This window comes from Pyxicephalus adspersus, chromosome 3 (assembly GCF_032062135.1).
Source record: "Pyxicephalus adspersus chromosome 3, UCB_Pads_2.0, whole genome shotgun sequence".
NCBI lineage: Eukaryota > Metazoa > Chordata > Amphibia > Anura > Pyxicephalidae > Pyxicephalus > Pyxicephalus adspersus.
Window position 1 is genome coordinate 48646530 of NC_092860.1, and position 21692 is coordinate 48668221.

The 21692-nt window shown below is 35.0% G+C and overlaps 1 protein-coding gene across 3 annotated transcripts in view; it reads left to right on the forward strand.

Annotated features, from left to right (window-relative positions):
• PALM2AKAP2 (PALM2 and AKAP2 fusion) overlaps window positions 1–21692 on the forward strand; it is a 177064-nt gene that overhangs the window by 1039 nt on the left and 154333 nt on the right. The gene's annotated exons all lie outside the window — the stretch shown is intronic.

Genomic DNA, 21692 nt, shown 5'->3' on the forward strand with positions numbered 1-21692 from the left:
CACATGCACCCCCTGATAAGGACTACAAGCGGGCGTGCCCACACACATTGCGTAGGCATGGCATTATTGAATGCTGCCACTAAAGTGAATGTATGTAGACAGAAATTGCCTGGAATAGTCTGGAGGAAATCAAATGCACAAAACAATAAACATAGTATTTTATATTATGAAAAACACATGGTGATGTTTTATGATACACAGTGTTTTACTAAATTAAATATCATCCAGTCAGTCTGGTTTGTTTGCTTTGATTGTAATGTGGAATGCATGGCTCCTGTAGAGCAGTTTGAATATATTTACCAATATTCTCTTATTTCAAGGAAAAGGTTTGGAGTATCCTTCACAATGGAATGCCAGACTTTTTGGCTGTAACAACCTATTCTTGGTAATTATATTATGCAGCAAATGCTTCTGACTTTTTAGATGCCTTGATAACTTTATGTTTTGTAAACTCTCATTATTCCTATTTCTGTTCCTGTCTATTGGAACTTCTGGTTGCTCCCTGCCCACCTTTGTGTATTCCAGTAACTCCTGTTACAGTTTAACTCATTGTAGTGTTAAGTTGTCTGACTGTGTAAAGTGATGATAACTTTTAAAAATTTATTCAAGAGTTTATTAAAATACACACTTTTTTATATATATATATTCATTGTTAATATATCCAGCGCAAGAGTTTCACTTTATACACAGGGATTGTCTAAATGTTCTTAGAAAATGTATTTTATTGGCCTCCAATCAAGCTCCCTCCAAACATGCACATTGTGTGTTACAAACTGTTTAATCCACAAATTTGTGCTAGTAGCAGTGATTCACATGATAAACACAAAAGAGGTCTTGGAAAGAAGCTTGTGGACTGTACAAAAAACATGTGTGCTATTCTATTATCTTACTTTTTACTACTGACTGCAACTCACATTGACCACATTTACTTTTATATATATATATATATATATATATATATATATATATATATATATATATATATATATAATTCTACAAACTTCTACTAAGACTTTGCATATCACTTTTCGATTGTGTCTGAAATGAATTAATAGCATCAATAATTCAAGACAAAAATAAGAAAGAACAAAAAAAAAGCAAAACAATTACAGGCTTGTAGAAACATGATACGTCAGAAATCGCTGATAGAATGGTCTATTGTTAACAACATTAATGTTGGTTTCTGGCAGGGCTGAAGCATACCCATTATCAGAAGCATGCACACAAGTTAGGTTTGTTTTAATTCTGTCCTGCTTTCCTTTTTCTAGGGTTTTCATGTGCAATGGCTTTATTAATCACATACATAAGTGCAGCTCTACTTGTTGCACATGTAAAAGTACAAATGGCCAAAATAGTTTATTATTACTTGCTGCAGTAAGTTCCCTTCTGTTCAAAGGAGTGTTCTATTTAGTTGGTAATGACTTTAAGCTACAGTATATTAGTTTACCCATGGTTTAGTAGCTTGTAGTAAGCGTTGGTGAAATTCTTAGCATTGTTACTGTCTCAGAGGTCACATCACATACAGTATTTGAGTTCCTTCTACTAATGTCCTAGCAGGTGGCTCCATGATCATGCCACACATACCTTCACGCTTGTGTTCAAGCCTTCAAGACAGGCATTCATATAACTTTCACAGTTAACTTATACCAGCCTTGGCCATTAATAATGTTAGAACATATAATAATATACTTCAGTAACTTGTTATTAACTTTTTTATTTTTTTTTGAGAGGGGTTAAAACCTCTACTGGATTTTTATGGAATTACTTTTATGAACTTCTTGTTTTATTGTCCTAAATGGCGCTTGCCTTGCTTTAAAGAGATTTCTTCTTACTTAGTGTGTTTTCAGGGCAGGAAGTGAAAGCAAGCCTCCCAAAAAAGATCAAACATTTGAAGAGGGTTTAATCATTCCCTGCTGTATACAAAATCAAATGAAAAGTTTTGGCTTTAGAGTAGCAATCTTACTTTATTGCTCCTCATCCTAACAGCAAACACTTTTTCTTCACTCTCCTACTAAATCATTCAGCTGCTGGGAGCAAAGAAAGACAACTGTGTAATCTCCAATTGGCTCGTCAGAATACTGAGCTGACTCTTTCCATTATCATGGGTTGGGCCAATCATAAGGCACCTGTTGTGTCACATGCAGTAATTATCATGATCCTTCATACTAAGAATGGCATGAAATCTATGATATTGAAAATGCAGCCCACCGAATTGTGTGGTTCATACAGTTTGTGAACTAATTGCAGTCATACTAACATACAGTGGAGCTTAAGGGGGTATGGTTGTATTTTTTTTATCTTGATTTTCATTTGTGTGCTTGGCTGTATTGGTATCTAGCTAATACCCTACAGATACTAATATCCATATCTTCTGGAAGGTACTAAATGTGGGATAGTAATGATTCCAGTGTATTACCTTGTTAAATCATGCTTTGAACTTACTGTAGCCTTGTCAGCATGCAGTGGGGTATTGTATTGTATTGTACAGAATTATATGACAAGGAATTTGTATTTTCTCTCAAAATTATTATAAATCAATATTATCAATTTAAATCAACCCTTTAAAACAACTATTTAATTTACCATCAACGTGTTTCACATTGGTCTGCTCTATGATCAATTCTACTATTATATCTATCATCAGGCACATAAATGAGAAATTATTCTATCTAATCTATCACTAATTTATCTAAAAATATTGACAGTAACATGAAAAGGTGAAAACAGTTTCCATACTATGCTCAATCAATTCACAAAAAAAGAAATCCTTGTCAAGTTGTTTTTGAAATCAACAAATAAATATTATTAAATACACTCTTTTGATTGATTTTTGATCAATTCAAAGTTTTCCTCTAATTAATTTATAATATGGCATAGTGCATAGCTAGCTTTACCCTTGCAAGTAAAAACACACGGTTGGCAACTTCCACAGCACAGCTGCAAAGTTCTTGGGAGCAAAAAACTTGTCACCTTTGGCAACTGCACCACAATCTCATCTTCATACAAAAATGGTTCAGAACCTCTCCCAATTTTTTGGAATAGGAAAGATTAGGATCACAGTTGAGCCTGCACCAGAATGCTGTGGCTCACTCCAGGTCTTACGTGGTCCTAAATTTCAGTGATCCTTGTAAACTGCTAGGTTGCTCAATATACTGCCCATCAAAAGCTGTTTTTTTTTATGATGGAGTTATACTTTAATAAATCTTTTTCTTACAAAACTTTCTTTCTTTATACCTACATACAATATATAGATTACACATCAATAGTTATTTTGGCTAGCAGACCTTGGAGTTTGCATGGACAATTTTAAATAAATAGAAGCTTTTAATACACATCCTGCAAATCCAAGAGATCTTGTGGTATAGCATCCTGTTTTATTTAAAATCCTTAATTAACAGAAGTATGGTAGCAGGCCAGAACCATAAAATTCTAGTAAAGGCCTCTCAACTAATCCAAGTTGCGTGTTTGGCAACAAAGTTGGAATAAAAGCATCAGACTAGTTCCATATATGTATTATTCAACTGCAGAGTGCAGGAAGTAACAGCAACTGAATAGAATCTTTTCACTAGAAACTTAAGAACAAAGCAAAATTCAGTTTTGAAGCTAAGTTTAGCAGCAGAGGTTTAATGTGAGCAATAATAACCGTGTTTGTATGGAAGATTCCAAAGCTCAGCACTATCAGAGTAATTTATTGTCTGCTGCTATAAAATTAAACCACAACAGAAAACAGTGTCATGTGTCTATATCTACTAAACGTAGCCTAAATCTAATTGGAATCATGTGACAAATTTTGTACAGTCTGTGGGGATGATGGATTTTAAAGTATTTAAACAGACAAACATTAAATCCTCATTCAAACATGGCCTTTTAAATAAAGACATGGATGCTTTATAATAACACAAAAGGAAAAATTATTTGTTCAAAAAAGTATCAATAGATTCAAGGTGTGAAAAAGTAAGTGCACCCATGTTCTCATATTCAGGTATTGCTCCTATTACAAAATTTCATGTCTTACAGATATATTGTATACTTCCTTCCAGTATCCAATGTTGACTACTTCTGCATTCAAAATTACTTGGGTTACAATATGTTTGCAGCTTGTTCACAATGAACTGGGCATTTTGAATCATCTCTAACATTTCAGGGGGATGACAAGGCTAGGCCATAATCCTTTGTTTTGAAATATTCCTGATCACTATTTTGTCAAAAGATCTGTTTCCGCTTCAACTTTGGGACAGGTGGCTTTACAGCAGGGTTGTCACACTTTTTTGGCTTGCAAGCTACTTTTAAGTTGACTAAGTCAAAATGATCTACCAACAATAAAAACTTGGACTTAATAACTCTTGTGTGCGGTAGAGTTTATTTTAAAAGGCAGGGCTCCGCAATCTACCTGCGTTGTCTTTGTGATTTACCGGTACATCGGGATCCACCTGTTGGGCACCCCTGCTTTACAGTCTTCTCATGCACACTTTGATATAATGTAGAATTCACATTGGGCAGATGACTGTACATTTTCATCAAGCACGCTATGAGATAATGCAGAAGGTTTTATGCCTAAAATTTTCATTGTAAACTGTAGTCTTGCTTTCAGATTCTTTTTGTAGAGTGAAGGCTTTTTCTTTCTTTTGTTTTTCCAGTGGAATAAATGAGTTCAAATAATTTGGCAATAATTTTGAATCCCAAACCAGAATCGTAGGAATCCATATCTTACTGAGGACCTTGTATCATGCCATGATCATGCCATACATGTAAATACCATCAAGGACACAGGACCCTAGATATCTGGGGTTTAAATAACTGAGGTTCCACATGCATAAACCCATAGGGTGTTCATAATGTTGACACTTTATCTGAAACATGTAATTTTACTGATTTACAATGCTTGTAAATGTAGGGGTGTACTTATTTTTTCATATGGCAATTCTGCATTCTTACTAATTTACATAATGAGAATTATTAAATCATGTAACTTTTATGTGTCAGTTTTTTCTGTAGAGATTGTTTGAGCAAAGATCGTTATTTATTTAATTTCATGTTTCCTATGGGCTTGACTTCCCTGACCTCTGGACTAGGTTCTGCCCAGCAACCTTTCTCCTTTTCAATAAACAATGTTCAGGCACATGAGACAGGCTCAACTCAGAAATTAGTCATCACAATTACTAAAAGTCTTAATAGGGTTAAAAATGTGCCTTGCCTTTATTCCACAGTTAATTTTATCTAACTACCTCATGCTATATTATTTTTAAACCAGACTTGTTACATAGTGTTAGCCATGTAAATTGAGTTTTAGGATTTTACACAGATTAGTAGTAGTAACTGCCAAGTCGTCTAACACTCCAACGGATGTCTGCATTTCAAAGACTTGTATCTGATTCCCGGGCTCCTGCAACAAAAACATTATTGTAAACAGATGCAACAGGTCTGGAAGTTGAATGTATAGTAAATAAATGGGCAGTACATATACTGATTTCTTAGATAGGGCTAAATGTATGTGTATATATATATATATATATATATATATATATATTAATATATATAAAAACTAAATTATTGTAGACAGAACAGCAGATTCTACATGGCATAGATTTTAGCAATAATGATGGTAATCATGTTTCTTGTGAGCTTGTCACCAGCTGAAAAGTCAGGCATATTGGAAGTAAATTTCCAAAGTTCTTCACATGGCAAAAAGGAGACACAATATTTATAAATGTGCAGTTTTTCTTTATAAAAACTGAAATTTCCACTTATTTTCTTCCTGCCACTATCTTGTTTCAGGCACTGACAAAAAATAAAAAGTACATGAAAACATATAGTAAACTTTTTGTATTATTATTATTATTATTATTAATAAACAGGATTTATATAGCGCCAACATATTACGCAGCGCTGTACATTAAATAGGGATAGCAAATGACAGACTAATACAGACAGTGATACAGGAGGAGAGGACCCTGCCCCGAAGAGCTTACAATCTAGTAGGTGGGGGAATTTCACACACAATAGGATGGGAGATATGTAGTGGTGGAAGTAGTGGTGGTTTCAAATGACAGAAGAAGACGGGTAGGCAAGTTTGAAAAAATGGGTTTTGAGCGCTCTTTTAAATGAGCAGAAAGTAGGAGCAAGCCGAATAGGACGAGGAAGACCATTCCAGAGAGTCGGGGCAGCTCTAGAAAAGTCTTGTATCCGTGCGTGTGATGAGGTTATGAGTGAGGAAGTCCTTAGTAGGTCATTGGGGGAGCGGAGAGAGCGGCAGGGGGAGTATTTTTTTACCAAGTCAGAAATGTAAGTGTATACATCTAAAACACTGTTGTTAATAAATATTATTGATCAACAGAGGGCTATGATGCAAAATTGTAATTAGTAAAAAAAATGTATTTGGTCATAGATGCAAAAAAGCAACCTAGAAAGGGAGAAGCCCTTTATACTTTATGAGTAAAGGTTAAATAATTGCATGATGTTTTATATCACAAACTTGCTGACCCTTGTACTATGAACTTTAAAAACATTTTTGTGTACAATGTACCGTTCACTGTTTACTATCACAAATCAGACATGTCAGCACATTGTAATCCACACCACAAGAAGCTTTTCACACTTCAAACCTGCTAATAGGGACCAGATGACTTGACATAATCATGTCAGTGTTTAAACATGATCTAATAGGATGTCTAAAGCAAAAAGTTTTGGCTGGATTTAGCTTGCCAAAAAACTGCCCAGAAATGTGAATGTGAAAAAGTCCACAAAGAATGAACACTAGTATTTTTTTATTAGGTTAACAAAATGTTAAAATTGATCAGATTGGCTTTTTTTATTATTTCATTTTGGGCTTTTGTGTTAGTCAGTGCTATAATGTACTAACATAAGGAAGCTGTGCAAATTCATTAACTTTTGTGCTACAAAACCTGTTCAGCCCCTCAAAATTAACACTCAATGCTTCGATCAGCTTTTGCCCACCTTACCAACTTATTAACCCACCTTGCCGCCTGTTATCATTAGTTTTAGGCAGCATAATTTTGAAGAATGAAAAGAAGCAGCCTAATAGAGTTAACAACAGCCTGAAACATCTATGTTAGGGTAACCTAATCCTAGCCACCCTCTCCGCATGCTAACTATTCTCAGTAGAATTTTCTATGAATATCATGCAAGCTCTGGTCCTTTTAATCCACAGGGCTGCTCAATACTAAAATGGTTTCTTATTCATCATGGTTTCTTATTCTCATCATCATGTATGGAAAAGACTTCTCCATACAAACCTTTGTGGCCTATGGAGACAAGACTTCATAGGGCTTGTTAAACTTGTATTAAACTTGTATACAATTGCAGTAGGCAGCTTGAAGTGGAAGAGGATTCAAGAGAAGATTAAAAGAAAATGGCAAAAGTCCAATGCATATGACAAAGGCATAAAAGGCAAATAATACATCATGTATTTTGTACGTCAGTAATAACTGACAATGAAATTATCTACTTTTTTCCTATTTCGGTTTAGTACTTTCTAGGAATGCAACTGATGCATTTTGTGAATATTAATTGAAATTGAAGATACAGCTATGTAATATTTTCAGGATTTTACGGAAATTAGCCAAGTAAGCCCATAAACCAGCTAGAAATGTTAAGACTTCTGGAAAATAGTCAATGAGAGCCTATTTGATATTTGATTGGACTTAAAGTGGAAGTAAACCCAAAACTAACCCAAAACCAAAAAAACACACCTAACTTCAATCCCGCAGATCTGTCAAGGGATTTCTTCCATCGGGTCCTGCGTCGCCCCGATATCCGTCTTCGCCCCAACTCCGCCATCTTCTTATCTACGCCATCTTCTCTGTGTTCTACTTCCTAGGCACTGTGCAGGCGCGAGATTGGGTGATGTAGATTTGGGATCTGCAATTTTTTTCCCCTGTTGATGAAAGGACTCCTCCCAGGATGTGTGATGTAGGTATCCTGGAAGGCTTTGCGCTCCCATTCGTTCATTCATTCCAGGGCGATCAAGAATAAGAGAGGTGGTGCTGCATCCTTTTTTTTTTTTTTTTTTTAAAGGGTATTATACTTAAAAAAACAACAAACAACATTTTATGTAAAATAAAAGGGTTGTCTACCCTTTTATGTAAAGTGAAAATTCTGAGTTTAGGTCGCTTTAAGTAGCAATGCCTGATGACCTAGGTTAGTAGCAATATGAGAATGAACTTCTCTGATACCTTTCTAGCACAGCCAAACTGCAAACCCAGAGATGCAATGCACAGCCAGCAATCTGTTGTGTTTACACAGATGAGTTCCATTTATTACCCTGTGCTGTGTGCCAGCTTTATTTATCATCATATTCATGTAGACAAAACTTTTGGGTGGGTGGAGTCACAGAGGACCAAAAAAAGACTAAATTTAGCTGCAGCTGCAAATGTTCAGACAATGCCAGGCAATAGAGGATCTGCAAGGAGCTCATGGCGGAGAGTAGTGCTCAGGTTACATGTGTGCTGAGTACATTATGTTTATTTTACAAGATGTTCTATTAGTTGTAACATTAGTGAAAGGTTTTCATCTGTCTTGTAGGAAAGATTGTTACTCTTTGTATTAGGAGTTAATCTTCCTGTAGTGGTCTCTCTTGCAAAAATAAACAATTGTTCATCCAACAAATGCCATGGTATAAATTTTGCATTTAACTTTAGGTCCTATTTACACATTAAACGTAAATTGCCACCTAACAAGTGTTTTAGCATGGTATTTTTTTATATACATATACATATACAACACACTTCAGTACATGGGCCAATTATTTCAAATGCATTGTATTATTATTTATTAGTATTAAACAGTATTTTTATAGCACCAACATATTACAGAGTGCTGTACAATAAATAGAGGTTTCATAATACAGATACAAACATTGACACAAAATAGCTGCCCATATATAGCTATACAGATATTGCAAATATATATAGCATATCAGTAGTGAGTACCTTTCCTTGCTCTTGCAAGCACCTTGTTACTGTATCTAGCTCTATTAAATCATGACTGCTGTTCTAGATATGGTCCAAGTCTGCTCTCTAGTTCTTGCTGTTTACCTGTTTGCAAACTGCCCTGACCTGCCTGTCTGATTTCTAACCATTATTGTTTATCAGTATCTGATTTGTGCTTCTGCACTTTGCTTCTGTCACCAGTGGGCAACCCTGAAGCCTATGTACTGGGAGTGTCAGGTGGTGATGATCATTGTTTAGCAAATCATTCATTTTTAGAACTCACTTTAATAAAGCTAGATCAGTGTCTTGCAGCTTAAGCTTCCTTGCATTGTTTAATTCCTTCTTTCCTTTTTGTAATTGCAAAATATTTACATGCAGTAGAACCCCGCTGAAATGATAAAATTATGTTTTAATGCTTTATTTATATAATAAAAGAAAATACTTTATTATATTATATCTATAGATTTGTATTTATAAATGATAACTTACCTAAAGTAAATATTTTAAATCTGCTACTGAAAGCTTTCCAGGATCCACTTTCATACTAGGGTGTTTCAGTGCAAAATTTTCCAAAACTCAAGCTTTTATAGTGGATTGTGTTGTTTAAAATAAAATCATTCAATTTGTTAGGTAATGAACTGTTTTTGCATGTTGGCCTAATGCCCCATGGCAGGTGCCTGTCAGCTGGCAAGAATGAAAACTGCAATTTTACATAAGGTTCTTGGTTTCCTGCAGACGCCCCTATCCCATTGTTCTAACAAGAACTTGATATCTGGCATGGTTGATATTTCTAGCAAAGCACTATTATTACCACTATATTTCTGGCATTAGACCAGTGCTGGAGCTGCTGGGATTACTTAAAAAATTTTTTTCTTAGGACTATCATTTACATTTTGGTAGTCCAAGTATAGGGCAATTGTGTATAATATATATATATATATATTTATTTATATATAAATCTTGTGATGCTTTTACAGGACACTGTTATCCAATGTCAATACATGTCGGTAACTTTCCAATCACACCAGCTAAAAATTACATTTCTGAAGGTATCCTTTTTACACACCATTGTATGCCATGATTGGCATTAGAACAAGAAAGTAACAGATTTGTGGCCCTTATGTTTTCAGTTCTTTCTTAATTACCTAAGAAAGGAGTCAGCCATTGGTCAGCATTAAAAAATCTACAAGGTTTTTACTGTTTGTAAACATCTTAAATGGATGAATTACAACACAGGCATGAAAAAGTAATATATGTCCATTGGCTTCCCAGATCCTATTGATTTTTTTAATTTAAAAGAGGGGAAGTGAGGTTGAAAGGGTACTATCGGGCCCAGGAACTGGAGTGTCCAGTAGAGTCCAGATAGATGAGAAGGGGAGGAGCTGGACCTTGCAAAGTACAAAGTAAACAGTCATCTAAATAGTTGTTAGATTGATGCTTCAGTTCAGGGTGTAACATATTTTGAGGAGTATGTGAATTTCCTCCAGTAACTTCTTGGCACAAGATTGAGAGGCATGCTAAAGGAAATGTCCATTCTATTTATTGTAAAAAAGTGGTAAACAACAGGTGTGCAAAAAGATAAAAAAATCCACTGAACTGCATTGTACATCTGAAACCTAGAACAGAACATGTATTTTTCAATCTACTTTATTATATTTCTTTTCCTTCTAATTGTTCCTGTTCCTGTTTACATTTATGGTAAACAAAAAGGTGTCTACATGTCTAATTTGATTACAAAATATGGGTTTTATTCTTTATTTTAGTAATAAATAGTGCTAAATTATTAGGTCGTGTCTGTGCTATAAACCTGCAGTTCTGTATGTACAGTTGGCCAAAGTGGCTTAAAGGAAAGATTTTCATGGCTCCATACCATATTTTAAAATGAGGAATTAACCTTTATTTCTGCGATTTGTGATGGAAGTGAGACCTGTAAAAACCTTCTGTTCTATGAAAGTTTTACTGTTTAATGTCAACAGGGCTAAGAGAACTTATTTAGCCATTCAGCTCAATACATTTCTAACTTGCAAAGGAACACTCCATTCATAAAAAATCTCATTTTCTAAGCTAAAATGTTGAAGTTTTCATGTTGCAATGTTATCAGTCTTTCTGAATGATACTTTTTTACTTTTAAAATATTTTTAAAATATGTATTTTTTAAAATATGTATTATATTTTATGGGTGTTATCAAAACTTCCTGGTAAAGAGGTTTTCTACTTTTAGAGAGTACAAAGGCTAGTAAGAATACATCTCTCATTTAAACCTTTTTTTTTTTTTAGAAAAATGACTGTGATGTCATTCACTGTAGACTTAGCATGACAAAATGTTGTGGAGCTGAATTGTGTAATTACAAATGGTCTGTGATTGTATAATGAAGACACATGTCTATGTGCAGTGACGTGACTTTTCCAGCACAAAGAAACCATTCATGTTGGCAGCCCCTTTTACCATAGTAAATAAACTTGCATTAACTAAGTCACTTCTGGATAGCATTGTACTCCTCCAGATCCCCAAAGAATTTTCCTCTAATTAAAACCTCTTCCCTGGCGCAGTGAAGTATGCAGCTTTACAGCAGAGTCTCAGTTTTATTCAGTAAATTAATCTTAAGCATAGGCCTACATTGATAAATCACTGAAGATGTCCACAGATTACTGTATAGTGTCTGGTGCCTGATCTATGACTTAGGGACCGCATGTGGCCCTTTGATGCTTACTGTGTGGCCCTCAGGGCCCCTGCAGGAAGAAGAATCTGAGTTTTATGAAGTGGAATACACTTCAGTGAGGGAAAAATATTTCGATAAGCTGGCTACTTATGTTTTTTTGTACTATTTATCCCAGTTCTCATTTTATATATATTTTTCTTCCGATCTTTTATCATAGGTCTTGCTTTGAGGGATCTTAAATGTGGCACACATTATTTTTAAGAGGGTACAGATGTGATTTGTAATGAAGGAATAACAGCAGTGATCTCTAGCATTCCCATATCTCTAGTCCCTTGAGGTATATTTCCAGTCTAGTCTCCAACATCTCCTGTTGTATATCTGGAGTCTCTAAATATCTTTTGTACAACGTGTGCTGTCCCTGACAGCTTTCTGTAGCATTACATTCACTGAATTCTATGTGTATCTCAGAGGCCGCACTCAATGTACTAAATGGAAGGAGCATGTTTTCCTAAATGCTTCCCCTTCCATACAGTGCCTGTTGTCTGCAGCTACAAGGACAAGTGCAAATTTCTGAGCTTAACTGGAAGCCAGGAAAAGTTTTAAGAACTAAAATATAGAGAGGCCTGTAGCAGGGCTACCCTAGTCAAGTCCAGATGCATTGCTTAACATTTTGTGAATGTCTATTGTTCAGCTTTAAAATATATATATCAACAAATAGGAGGGGAATAAATAAAACTCGTTAGCTTTAGCTAAACAATGACATTGTATTCTTGCTATTCTTCTCTTTTTCTCTTAGATCAGATGAAACAAGTTTCAACCAGGTTCTTAGGCAGGAAAGCATTCCCACACTTTTACACTGCAACCACCAAATGTAACTGTTAGAATGATCTTAGTGTAGGCTAAAATATAGTTGAACAACACTTTTGAAGTTTAACGAGCCTCTTAGTTTGACACAAGGCCACATCCCTGAATCTTTGAACAAATACACAAAATCTGAGTAAATACCTCTGCAACTGGGACTTTTAAGCCCAATAAATGTGGATTACAATAATTCAAATTCAAACCAAAATTTTTTTTAACATCATTAAAACAGACATCAATTAAAACTTTTAAAAATGTGAAGCAAATATTGTCAAACATTCCTGTCCGAGTAACCCTAACAAAAATGTTAGCCTGTTGGTTTGACGCGTTTCTTGAAGTGTATCCGCTTCTTCAGGAACAGAAAAGACAGGACAGGAACATCTGATACATGCAGCACATAGGACCCACCTAGCAGGTGAGGATAGTTGGGGACAGCGACTTTTTTTCAATCAGCAATTTTTTCCAGTATCGTTATGTAGTTCAAAGTAGCTATCTTCATATTCAGCCAGTAAAACTTAGAGTTTATGCATGGACATCCGGAGATTCAAATGGAAACATTGGTAAATATGAACCTGCATATTATTTTATGGCAGGAACACAGACTTGCATTTCTCAGTTGATCCTGGCAGGTTTTTCTTTACCACCTCCAGTTAATAACTTCCATATTTCCATAGCAACGTGTATTTGCTGTCACTGTGAGTGACAGAAAGAATGTGAGGTAATTTGCTGATAATGTCCAGGCATCAGCTGCATTTTATTAAATCTTATATATTTCTCATGGATCAAAGAGAAAGAATATCTGGAGATTGTTATATAAAATTTCCGCAAAACCAAAAGTGTAAGCAAAATACAAGCACCTCTCTTGAAGCATTGAACCCCGTCATACAAACATGGCTGCAGTATTATGAAATCAGGCCACAATCTGCGCCTGTAGGGCATCACAATACGTATGTTTCGGGCTAGTGTGGCACTAAACTGGAATCCAAAGGTTGACAGCTGCCTTGTTTTCATTAAAAATGTATCTTAGTTCCATATCTGAAAGTAACTAAAAGCCAAAAGCGTGTCTATGCAAATGTTAGGGCAATGCTAAGGCTTTTAGGGTTTATTAAAAAGTGTATTGAGATATAAGTAATGGGCAAAGTGTGGTAACCTAACAAACATCCAGTCAATGTCCAATTTGCCGATGGACCAAAATATGATATCTGATCACTTGTTATGGGCTTCTGCATCTAAACATTTTTGTGCTGAATTAAAACTCTTACTACTAATTCTTTCTTACTACTACTGTCTTAACATTAAACAACATTACCATTAAATTAACATTTGCTGTCATAACATTAAACAACTCACCATTTGCCCAGCTTGTTGAGGTAAGTAAGTGGTTTTTAATAATAACTCGAGTCAAAACCATTTTTTTTCTTAAAATGTAATGTTTAATGAATATGTCAGATATTTATTGTTTACCTTTGCACCTACCAGTAGGTCTATCCCCATAATTCCCCCTGGTAACCAATGTCACCAAAAGAAGTGAGGATGAATCCTAGAGGTTTGACTGTCACTGACTAGAATTAGTGGGAATACTTTCGTGTTAATCCAGAGGTGGATAACCCTTCATTTTGTGAAAATGTTTACTGTTTTGGTTAAAGTTATATGTTTTGCCAAAGCTATACTCTAAAAACAAACACATATCAGTTGCATAAAAAAAAAAAAAATCAATGTACAGGCATTTTGTGATGCTTTATTAGATTATTTTATGAGCAAAAAAAGTATTGAAATAAGAGGATTTCTAAGTTCTGGCCCCCAAGGTACTGATCCAAGTGCCCATGATTGTGGTCTTGCAGCTACTACCTCACATATTCACACCATAACACAGGTTCTGAACCAACTCATTAACACATCACACAGTAATGCATGTTTTTTTTTTATCTGGGGATGGTGAGAAGTCTACCTAGGTCAGCCTTGCTTTGTCCAAAATCCTTTTTAAGGTCATGTCGGACTGATGAGTATATCTACTTTACATTTAGTTGGAATTGCCTTTGTTTTCTTCATACTATTTCATTTTGAAAACAGGTACATTTAATAATATATATTTAAAGTCAAAGCATCTTTTTTCATTTTAGATAAAGTAGGTTTTAAATCCCTATTTCTTTTATTTTTGCTATATGCCTCTTTAAGAGATTTGCTGTAACTCTCTGTACTGTAGCAAGATGCCGCAAGAAGTGAGCAAACCACTCAAAGAGGTTATAATTCCTATTGAACAGTTGCTAATGGATCAAGATTTCACCTCTATTCCTGTTCTTGCTGTTCTTCAAAATCTGTGGATTGCAGCCCCATTCCCAGTGCCAGTGGTTACCATGTCATATCAAAAGACCCAATCTACCTAGCGGGGGCACGTAGAAGAATAAAACCTTAATAAAGAATAAAACGGGTTCTTCCCACATACCACCCTATCCAACACTGATATTATAAAAACAGTTTTGCATAGATATAATTTAAACACGTCAGTACATTAGCTAAAAATGTCTTGGGTGGTCTTTCTCTGATATGTTTGGGATAAGGTAAGGTCACTAAATAGCTTTGCTAATAATCTGTTATTTATGGGCTGTTTTAATTGATGTGCTTCTTTTGTTGCCCCTTTTATTTCTTTTATTGGTGTAATATGTATCTACATCCAGAAAATTTTATTTTTAAGACAGTGTAATGTCTGCACTGATAGCATAGTTGAATTGTTCCAGCAATTAACACACACTGCAAAAAGAACCTAACATTTCCGATCAATTCTCCTGAGGGTAATATAATGAACTGAAATCCCTGTAAAAGGACAAGCTTAGCTGATAACAGTAAGCCTCCAGTATGTTTAAAGAATAATTGGATCTTCATTATGCAGCATGGAAATTTTTAAATAAATGTTTACCCTTCTGCAGCTTTAAGGTCTTTCACTGGGTAAGGGTTACTTCATAATGATTTCCCCTAAAAAAAAACCTTTTTAAAGACTCATTGATACAATATGAGGGAAGTTAGTACAGACTACATTTACAGTCATGTGAAAAACTAAGTACATGCCATGAAGTTATTCAACATTTGTGAGCAAAGATTTGATTTTTATTTAAGCCATGCCTACTGATCAAAGGGCTATACTTAAACAAAAAGACAAGGAAATGTGCCTATTCCTTCATTTGTATATTTTTCATTATGCTTTGCGCCTCAGGAGCTGGTATTGTAGCCCTTAGCAAAAATTACTTCTTGTGGGTGTTTTGCATACCTGCTCATCAGTCTATGACATGATCTGTTTTCTAGGAAAAATTCCCCCACAAGATTTCAGTGGAATTTAGATGGGGCTTTGACTAAGCCATTCCATATTTCATTACATTTATTGCTTAGTGAATTTTGTGAAAATTTTTGATTTCACTTCATGATTGAGTTCAATAATTTTAAGATCTTAAATCCATAGTCAGCCTTATAAGCATCCACAACCTTTTTTCTAAAGGAGCTTAGGGAGCTCTTTGGATCTTGACATTCCAATAGAAAAGAAAACACCAGGCCCAAAATATCTGAGGTTTAAGTAAGACAAGTTCCACCTTAATGCTATTTAAGGCAGTTCTAGGCAATCGATTCATGAATCTGAAGTAATGATCAAAGTAGGGGCTGTTCATGCATTTTTAATCATTTTGATTATAAAGATGAATACACCATAATAATCTGTCATTTGTTCAGGAATTTTATTGTCTAAAAATAGTTAAAGTTTGCACCCCCAGTTGATAGGTTCACCACAGTTAATCTTTTCCCCATTACTGACATATCATGCCTTGTTCTACACTGTGTCTCCATGTAAGGCATCATTTTCGTACATTCAGTATTGCTTCCCCCATGTTAGAGCTGCCCCCCTGATAATAGATGTGGTAATGACCAAAATCAGGAGAGGTAGAGAAAGTTTAGATGTACCAAAATGGATAAAGCAGCAGCAGCAGGGAAATCATTGCTATGCAGGGCCTCATGTAAGGTCCCTTTTCTAGAAAGCATAACAATTGTATCTAAACCCAATATTTATTTTTCTATATGATTGACAAGTTATTTGTGGCTTACTGTTTTCCTAAATAAATCATTTTTTGTTATTCTGTTGCCAAGTTTCTTACTTGGTTGACATTCCAGAAACAGTGTTTCCTGTTGCAGACTGAGAACCCTAAGCCATCCTTGTTACTATCATATGTTGGGCTGCTTGAATGTTAGACCATTGGGGCCTCTCCGGGACACTGATTTTGTCTTTTCTTCCTCCTCTGTAAAACCCTCTGTGCATGACTTCCATGCTGTGGTTTTACATTTTGATTTGTGAACAAGTACTTCATGTGGATTTTCTTTATTCTCTTTTTTATTAGTCTTGTTTCAAACAGTGTTAAGATTGGTAGCCACAACTATGTCAGAGGCTTTATTGTACAGCCTGCTGTCATGACCTCCACAGTTCTTTCCACACAGATGGCAACAACCATCACCTCTAGTCTCTTACTGCACAAAAAGAAAAGAATGGTCCCATAGGATAAGACATTTTTTGTTGTTAAATAATCATTTGGTCTATTTGTTTTGATTTATATCTAAAATGAATACATCAATATGCATAAAATAAAAATGTAAAAATTTAGAATTGTAGACTTGGCCTTCATGGATAAGATTTTTTCATTTTTATTTTTGTAAAACACCTATGAATCTATAGATTAAACACTAGAAGTCAAGCAACCTTCCTGTATAAAGTAAAACTTTTATGACATCAGTGATTCCTACCACACCAACAATCACCAGGTATTGTAAAGAAGACTATTCTCTTACCCCGTATACCACACTATTGCTCTTATGGGTAGCCTTATTGGAAAGTCTTTTGGGATTAATTGGCCCTGATTTAATAATGTTTCTAATGCTGGAGGGAATACACTTTCATCAGTGAAACCTGGAATGGATCTGGTCCAGGATTGAAAACATTTTCTAACAAATAGCTAACAAATATCTTTACTTTTTGGAAATCCATTCCAAGTTTGCTGGATTACCCATCTTCACTGATGAAAGTGTATTCTCTCTAGCCTTGGAGAACTTATGAATAAATTTATTGGAATAAATCAGGGCAATTGTACCTGGGCTTTTATTAGCAAAACTAACTGCTATAGCATGGAAACATTTGAGCCACATAGGTTGTGTATTTTTTACTGGGCCATCATATCTGAAATTCTGCTTTGTAAGAAGGATTAGTATAGTATTAGTATTAGTATAGTATTAGTATTAGTATAGTATAGTATTAGTATAGTATTAGCCTTTGTGTAGACCGTCAAATTTGGAAGCACAACCTGCATAATACGTAATGAGCTAGTATGGCTCCTTGCATGTATATGTATCATTCTAACAATACAGATACAAGGTTTTTAAAACATTAATAAAGCATTTGATGTTTATATATAAATGGAAACATTTACATTCCCTAAATAAATCAGTTGCGTAGCGTTTTAGGCAATAAGAGTAGGTATACAAAATGACAGGACAGGCATTATAAGAGTTTATTTATAAAAATTATGGCCTAATGATCCTATGACTTTGTGACCTTTGCTTAAAGTTCACATGCATTAAATACAACCATAAGCTCTAAAGATTAAACAGAAGCACAAGAGGATGATGTATTGCTTCCTCTGTCTTGGTTTTATGTGTGCATTTGTTTTAAAGAAATTTTGTTACAGTGTGTTCCTTTCCTTATTACTATCAATGTGATGTTTTACAGATCTAGTAGCATGCATAGGACTTTAAAATCTGCCAAGAGAGATAAAAATGACAAAAGTAACTGCATGTTTAGAGGCCTAGTGTTAAACTGATTAGGCTGACTTAGAGAAGAGTGAATTCACAAATGCCTCCTTGTGGCAAATAGCACACAAAGTACATTGACACAATTTTGTATCGCAGGGAAGTGTCGATCCAGTTTTTCTGGGGTGTTATGACAGGCAAGTCCCAGTTTCTTTCTTACGCGTACAATTAATGTAGTAGAATGAATTCTCATTCTCTAAATGTTATTAGCCTGTGCACTACCATGCAGAGCCTTTGACATTACTTTGAGTAACAATTTGAATTATATGGGTTGGTAAGGTGTGTACTCTCATTACCTAGCTGTTGATAATCCAATAAGAGATGTGTTATTATAGTCAAATAATTATCACAAGTAGTTTGGCAATAGTTGAACACAGCTGATGCCATTGGATAGAAAACGCTACTGTTTTTATTGAGTTGAAACTCACTTGTGGTCATGCATATTTATAGCCAAGAGCTTTTCATCTGATCTGGCTCAAAACCACTGCCATGTCTATAGGCAGCTATAGGATGAAAAATTTTATTGTTTTTTTTTTTTTTTTTTTTTTTTTTTTTATGTGGGGCCTTTTACCCATTGTCAAACAGATCTTCTGTTAAAGCTGTTTTGATTTTTTATTATTCTCTTTAATGCCTCTGAGTAAACAAACACATTTAAAATCTCATCTCCTGGCTATTCTTCCTTTCTTATGATTTTTATATTACAACATTGTTAATGTATATCCTGTCCAGTTTTTGTGCAGGATATGGGTGTTTTCTACCACTCCTTTTTATGTTGACAACTGGCACAGCATAGAAGAACATTGTCTTTTGACCTATTAAAATATCACAGGAATCTAAAATCTCCATATTATACATGTTCTTCCTCGGATGGGGCATGTGAATGGTGGGTTGTGGCTGTATAGATGTACTTTTCCTGACCTAAGCTTGTAATATTTTAATCGTGTAATATGACCTCTGTTCTGTGGGATCCATTGTTCTCAGATTCTAAAAACCTCCACTCTTGCTATGGACAGGTTTGCTGCTGATCCAAAAGGACATGGAACAGACAGGTGTACTAGAGCAAAGCTCGAATGAAAAGCTGAACATCTTGGTAGATAAGCTACGTTCCCTGTGTGGCAGACATGCTACTTAAAGTCGAACTGTGACCTGGCTATGGACATATATTAATAACAATAATTACTTAACAAGCAGCAAATAAGTTTAAAAAAAACAATATTGGCTTTTGTAGCTGCAGGCACTCAAAGTGCAGTGAAGTCATTCAAGTTGGGTCTCAGCACTCTGTTCATTCCCCTCTTCCTATGCTCACTGTTTGTATTGCATATTTATAATATATATTTATATTGTTTATATTGGATTAAGGGCTGCTAAATTCATACTGAATAATAATAATACAGCAGCCACTTGAGGGCTGATAGCAGAGCTGATAGAAGAAGTTGAGGACTGATTTAGGCACATGGGGACACTTCTCACCAGAGGTATGTCTTAATTGTAGCTGTTTTTGGCATTGCAGGAAATTGGTTAGTTTATGTTAAATTGGTCAGTTTAGTTCTGTTTTAAGAATAAGTAAATGGTATTATATTGTATATACCCTGACACCAGTAGTTTGATTAGAGATTAGTAATATTATTTTATTGATTTGGCAGCTACTCTATACATTGATGGATGATTATACCTGAGGGTTAAGTCATTGATGTTTGTGGATCTATTTTTTCCAGGCCCTGTTTTTTAAGTAAAGTGCAGTCCGTTGCTCTCTCACAATGACCATAGTAAAGAATAATTTAGGTGGAATGAGATGAGAGAAAGGAAACCAAGTATTAGCATTGCAAACTAGGTTTTTAATGTTGTAATCATTACATCTAAAGTCTCAGTACAGCATTCCTTTCATAATAATGAAAAGACTGTTGGCAGTGTTCCTCAGATATGAAAATCCACAGGGTCACTCAAAATTCCTGCACATCATAGTAGTGATTTTGAAACATTATTGAATTTCGCTCTGTCTGGGGCACTGATTTAGGTGAATATAGTGCAGCTGTAATCCAGCTGTGTTTAATTTTAAGAAAAGAAACAGGGCCCCTTTGTCTACATCATTATAGCACCAAGTCATCATTCTAGTAGATTGGTAGTCTGGTTGTGCAAAGCGACAGCTTGTCTGGTGGTTGTTTCCTATTAATAGGGATGTGTGATTGTATTAAATTGTACAAATAAGAGAACCGCAATACACACATCTACTAGTCTATGGGAACTTGTCTTATGGGATTTGTATAATGCTCAGATATTCTATATGGGTTGGAAAACAGACACATACAATAAAATGTCTTTATTGAAATGGATCTGAAATAATTCTGAAATTCTGACATTTTTTGCTCAAATGTATTAGTTAATACACGTATGAACTATTTTAGTAAATGGGGTACCTTAACATCACTTCCTGAGCTAAATCTAAAACCTTGATCCTGAAGGAGTCTGGAGTTCTAGAAGGGAGATTTGCTGACAAGTGCTGACAGTGCGATTTTAGAGAAAATGTAACCATGACTACCATATCTTAACACAGTCATAAACATCAAATTCTGTTACAAACCTAGCTAATCCAAAATATAAGCATAAGTAGCGATTACGTTCAGTGACAATCACAAAGTGATCTAAATATCCAGAGATACACATCTTAAAAAATGGGCACTGCCTCCAGAGCTTTTCTAGTGGTCCCTTAATTTGATGGCCAAACTCACAGACCAATAGGAAGGCTTGTGGTTCCAAACTCAGCATTTACAGAAAAAGTTGTGATTTGCAAATTCATTTGGGTGCCTGTATATGTGGATCTACTGGCTGATCACTTAAGGCGATTCCTTATTGAGCAATTTTCCATTAGATGCTCAGTTTGAATTGCCCAGATATGTGACATTTATGCGTACCACTTATGTACCAAGGACAAAAATGTAAACAAAAGCACTAAAGTGTAAGTGCAAGTATTACAATGCAATGAAAATGTAGTATAAAGCATTGAAGAACAAGATGTTTTAAGTAAAGTCATCCTTTATAAAAACGCATTTTTTCTATGTCAGATGAACCCTTAAGACTAATGAGCATAAAATAGTTATAATGTGTAGCTGAATCAATGAATGAGGTGTTATCTACTTTTTGCCAATACCTATTTCTAGAGCTTTTAGTGTAAATTGTTATATTTTCAATCTGTTTGAATTTTCAAATGTTAACAACGTGATCTCATAAATAATTTTCATTTTATTTTATTTTTTTTCAAACAATACAAAAAAGTCCATGTCATTTGCTGAACAATGCTGGACTTTCTAATTAAGCCCGGCATTGCTTTATTACTTATGGGTTGACCCTGTACTGTTCTGTCAGCTGTGTGCATTGTAAATAGACCAGAATAGCA